Consider the following 6,523-nt stretch of genomic DNA (forward strand, 5'->3'; position numbering starts at 1 on the left):
ATGCTGAAGATGAAGAAGGATAGGGTTAACAGGGCCTGGATGCACGTCCTGCAAACATATAGAAGTACAAGTTAAAAATAAACAATCATTTCAATAAAACACGACCCAATAAAACACGATCAAACATATAGAATTACAAATAGATGAAAAACTGTCTCAGTGATAAACTACACAAAGGCTGCCATTAAAAGTTCTATTATAATCCAATAATAAGATATGCCAATTAGTAAATCAGTCCAATGCAATTAAAGTGTAAAGCAAAGCAATAAACATGTAAAATCAGCGACAATGATTAATGGCAAAGTCACGGTAGGCCAATCTTGCACAAAACTACACAATAAACCTAAGCTTTGTAAAATCAGATGAAGTAGTCCTCAATTCTTAGAAATTAGTTGTAAAATCTAAATATAAAGCCGATAAAATGCAGTTGAGCAGAATTGACTTACACAATAATTACCCCGTTAATAAAATGGCAGGGCCCTAGAGGAGCTTAACTAGCAGTAAAAAATAAGCAAGCAAGCACAAGAGAAAGCAAATGTACACAGAGTAACAAATATATTGATACTGATTTACAACTCTCATGTACAAGGGAAATATATTATTTGCATTCTTATGGTACACCATCTGACAAATACACCATCTGACATAAAACCTTCGGAAAGAAATATACATTATTTTCATTCTTATGGTACTCAATTATATAATGATCTTTTAATCATTTATTGCATATTTTTAGATTCACGGGGTGCTGAATGCCATTAGTTGGGGCATTCTGATGCCAATTGGTGCTATAATATCAAGATATGTAAAAGTATTCCAAGTAGCATACCCTGCATGGTTTTACCTTCATATTTCTTTCCAAACCACAGCCTATATTATTGGTATGGTTGGTTGGGGAACTGGCCTCAAACTTGGCGGCGATTCCCCAGGGATTCAATACTCCTCTCATCGATACATTGGCATTACTCTTTTCATTTTTGGAACACTCCAGGTACTGCAAGGTCTTTCTATCTATCTAAATTTTATTTGCCATGAAAGTCAAATTTATGTAATTTCCATTAAAATTTCAGGTGTTAGCGTTGCTTGTAAGGCCACAGAAATATCACAAATACAGGTTGCACTGGAATGTTTACCACCACACAACATGGTACATGGTCATTCTCTTAAGCATAATCAATTAATAAGTTAGATACCAAGGTCTGTACCGTGATCTTTTGCCTAAATCAACAAACTATGAATATACTGTAACTATTTATACTGTAATTGGACAAACATCTAGTGAAAACACTGCCAAGAAATCTTAGCCAACAATATCATATATATAACACATCTTGAAGAGCATTACACCAAAACTAAACATAATTACAACCAAGTAAACTATAAATCTTCAATTTACTTATTTTACAATCAACAAACCATGAATCTTCAAAAATTACAAAAAGCAACTTTAATTACCTCAAGATTTATGATTGTTGTAAGTATGAAGGATTTTGAAGCTCTCCGTGTTCTATCTCAGTCTGTGTTCTCGGTGCTAACTCCATCGTCCTCGAACAATTTGACATGTTCTTCCCTTCACTTGTTCTTGTCTTTTCTGGTTGTGTTGTGTGTTCTGTATGTTTTGTTTTTTTCAAAATAAAAAACATAAAACGGTAGACGGTTCTCCATTTGAGTTTTATTTTTTAAAATAAAAAATATAAAACGGTAGACAAACTTCCGTTTTACTATATAATAAAAACGGTACATTATATGCCGTTATGAAGTGACAATTTGTGCATTATTCACTCATTTAGTGACATTTGGTTCCATTATTTAAAATATTGTTCAATTACTAAAAATACATAACGGGTGTTATATCAAAATATTGTTCAATCGCTAAAATACATAAAAGCATGATATTTCGTCCAAAATATTCATAGACCATGAACATAACAAATGCATATCCAGTATTGTCTTGTGCTAAATACACATTCATGCATGTTTCCTTATAACATAAAAAGGAATAATAATGATAATAATAACTAACAAAAATTAAAAAGGAAACTTGCATGCCCAGTATTATGTTTTTAAAAAACGAATGCCCATTTCAGATATGCATATAATCATCAGATATTTTGAGCACTGTTCTGCGCGCTTTTAGATCCAAATTTGAGATAATTTTATCTTTATTTTTCAACTAACATAATACCCCGTGCGAGATACGGGTTATTTTCTAAATTATTTTTTTACATCATACAATTATATTAGTAACATTCTTGATTATTTTCTTATTGGTAAATATTGTGTAACGTCTAAGGCATATCAAATATAAATTAAGTGTTTATCAATCTGTATGATTTGCATGTAAAACATTAACAACGTATATAACGTTTATAATATAGCTCAATATTTAAATTATATACTTTCTTATTTGTGTCATGTAATTTGTGTATACTAAATGAATACATGGATGGTAGTCGGTATACTCTTAAAAGAAAAAAAAATTAAAATAAATTCATAGAATGTTGCCATTATGGTACATAAAAGGTAAATTAAAATTTAGCACATATGTTTAATGCAGAGCCTGAGTAAAAATTTTGAGTTTTGGTTAAATAAATTCTGAATAATAAGTTATTTTATTACTTAAGCCAAATTTTTGAGTTTTGGTTAAATAAATCATGAGTAATGAGATAATTTATCACTTAAAGTATTACTAATTTACAATACAATGCTTAAGTTAAAAGAATTAGAAATACATTACTAAAGTCGTCAAGACATGCAATCGTAATATTCAACAAATTAGAATTTACATTATCATTTATTTAAGTTGAATTTTGATGAAAAACATTGTTTTTTTAAATTCAACGTCTATGTTAATTTTATGTCATTGCTAATATCTTTATTCATATACTAAAGTTGATCCGGTGTTCTTAGTTTTTAATCTAATGTATAAAGTTAAATTTACAAGACGTCAAATAATTGTCAATGTCATAATTCATCAATTAAAATTGACATAATTTACCTATTTTTCAACAAATTGAAAAAAAACTCAAATTTAATTGATCATTCTCGTTTTCATAATATAAAAAACTTTTGTTATTCTCTTCTAGTGTATCCATAAATCTGAATATAACATTATCCTTGAATCTTTTGAAATTAGTAAAGATAAAGTCATGTGTGCTTGTGTTTGTATGTAAATTATTATCTGTTATATTTTCAAGTAAATTATGTTGGGCTTATTCAATTATATGCTAGATATCTTAGGTATGTATATGTCAAATCATTAGCCAGTAAATTACACAAATAACATGCATTTATAATTATTCAAAAATTATAATTATCTAATAAATAAATTGTAAATATTATATATTGTAGTATTAATAGAACTAACGATCAATCTATATCTAATTTTACTCAACCGAGTATTAATCATGGACGCGACATAAAATAATTTATATATCGTACAGACTAACTAATAAAATTCACGTGCTTTTTTTCAAGAATATATTTTTTTTACTAATATCGTTATTCAAATCATTTTTAAGTTTCTTTCGTTTACAATTCTAGTATTTCTTTTTATAATAATTGATAATGTTATATATAATTTTTCTAAAATTATATAATTTTTAATTCGATATTTTTTTTAAAATATTAGTCGAACTTGTTAATCCTTTCAAATTATCGACTAACATTAATTTTTTTTCTTTAGATATAAAAACATAGATTAAATTAAATGATACAATATATTATATTTTTAACCTTTTCAAATAATTCAAAATATTAAAGTGATTCAAAATAGTTGTACGATGTTTTCCAGCATTAAACATTAATTCGTAAAATTGTTATTCCTCATCTTAAATATTTATTTCAAAAGGTTGAATTCTATAATTTTTCAAGTTTCTTATATATATGTGACTTAAGTTCTATTGAGTCCTTGTTCTTTGTTGTGTACTAGAGTACACATATGTTCTGCAAGTAAAATAGTACATAAAATTTGTAAAACGTCTTATAATGTGAATCATGTTCTACATGTTGGGTTTCTAGGTATAAAAACACAGCTGAATCAATAAATAAAACCGTAAAAACAGAATAAAACTGAATCCCACCGTATAATCCAAGCGAAAAACAATATTTAATTCTTGGATGAGATGTTTATCTTAAAGAGTTTTACGATTATGATTGTCAAAAGCAGATCCTATCTTTAACCGAACACCACATATCTCGCCTTAACTATCTACGCCGTAGAGGTATCCACATGAAAGCCGGTACGGAGGAGGTGTTTATGACACCAAGAACGACCTTGTTTTCCCCCTCTCTCTCTCTCACACACACACATACATACACCTTTAGCTGCTAAGGTTTTATGTTTTTTTTTATCTAATAAAAACGTAACCATAATTTTAACCTTAAGGATATTTATATAGAGAGACCAAAAACAGTCATAACCATGATCCAAGTTAGAGTTTATTAAAATCTGAAATTCAATTTATTTAATAATTAAGTATAACTCAATTATCAAATAACAACTGAATTTCTAATATAATAATATACAAATTCGAAATTCATTTATCCCATTAATTAAGTCTAACTTAATTAATGATAAATAATTCGAATTTCCTATTTAATTCAAATCCGAATTTGAATTAAATATTCCTCTAAGATTTTTTTGTGCGACCCCGTAGGTTATTATTATGTTGGCAATAATTTAAATAACTCATATTTAAATTATAAACAATGAGCGGTATCTAGCAATACATCATTGTTACCCAAGTAATAATAATTAAATTGGTGATCGATTAAACCTTTCGTGAATAATGTACAATGTAATATAATCCATTTAACCAAGTATTATAGATTAAACTCGAGGCATGTTATGTGTCATAATCTTCATGATTTAATCCAGGTTTTCTAGATCAATGAGTGGACTATAATTTCAAATCAACATTTGAGCGCGACGCCACACTTTCATAGTCCAGCTCACACAAGAGACCAATAATATCTCTTCAAAATTAGGAGGGTTAAATCATTTCTAAATTATTCATATTTCTCACATGATTCCTAATATATTCGATGTCTACTTTTATCATTACCCGGTCAAATGCAACTTTTGATGTAATCAAAGTGTGTTAATCATCGTATAAAAATATAACGATTTCAAGTCAAAGGACAATTACATCATTATCATTGTGAGAATTACTTATGACACAACAAACTTGTAGAATCTCACATTGGGTCTATCCAGCACCATGTATATTTACATTTGTCTGTGTGTTCGACTTTAGTATCACTATACCTTTGATCAATGAGATGTGATCATCAATCAACAAACACACTAGTCTTAATGCATTATTATTGTCCCTTTATAATAATACTCGAGTAGGGATATTTGGGAATGTCGATACTATTCATATAATCTCATTTATAAGTCACGTATTTAGAGATATAGAATTCATATCATATTCCAGGGACATTTATTAATTAAATATTTATATCGCTGTAAATTAAGAATTAATAAATTATTAAATTAATAATCGATAGAACATAAAAATTAATAATCCAAATATCATAATCAAAACATAATAATGTTGTCTTTAGGGTACAAACACTAACACTACAAACATCATAATTTTAATCAAAATCTTGCAAATCTCGTAAATTTGACAAGTTGAACATTACAAAACATATGATTCTATAGAAAATAATTAGTTTGCAGAACATACATGTTCACGTTGTAGAACATGTTCTACTTGTTTAACATTATACAATACCATAACACGCGTTTATATCATGAAGTTTATTATTTCAGTTTTAAAATTATTAACTATATAAAACTAAACCAGTAGATTGGATTATAATACAAAGTTAGGATTTTGGACTTAAGGACTTCAAAAATATAGGGACTCCATGAATATGATTACTTATAATAACCATATCAAATTGAACAAGTTAAAATTTATGATTTATTTCATAAATATTTGAATACAAATACACTAACTATTTATGAGCCTAAACTATCTAAATATATAGTACACATATATGTTATTTATATATAAGTGTATCTATTTTCAATATTTAAAAAAAATATTATATGCACAATTTAATTTATTATAAAAAATTTATATTAAAAAGGTACGAAACATACTTTTTAAACTAAAAAATATTTAGTAAAGAAGGTAATTATCTGTTTACGTATTATGCTTAACTTTATATTTTAAGTTCAATAATTTAAAATTAATTATACAAATATTCTAGTAATTATGTCTAAAATTAAATAAATATCAATATTTATGACACTCATATTATATGTGTATGATTAAAATACACAAGTAATAATATGATAGAGTGGTAAGAAAATATATATGTGAATGTAAGTTCAATTCCAACAAACAACGTCTTTTTTATAGATATTAAGTTTTCCACTAACAATATAAATATTAAGTACAAAAGAGTAAGTTAATCATTTTACTGAGACTAATTTTATCACCTTATTTTCCTAAATATATTCTAAATTTCTTGTCAATTAAAGTGATTATGAGTTTATCCTCTG

Source organism: Apium graveolens, chromosome 5 (genome assembly GCF_009905375.1).
Source record: "Apium graveolens cultivar Ventura chromosome 5, ASM990537v1, whole genome shotgun sequence".
Lineage (NCBI taxonomy): Eukaryota > Viridiplantae > Streptophyta > Magnoliopsida > Apiales > Apiaceae > Apium > Apium graveolens.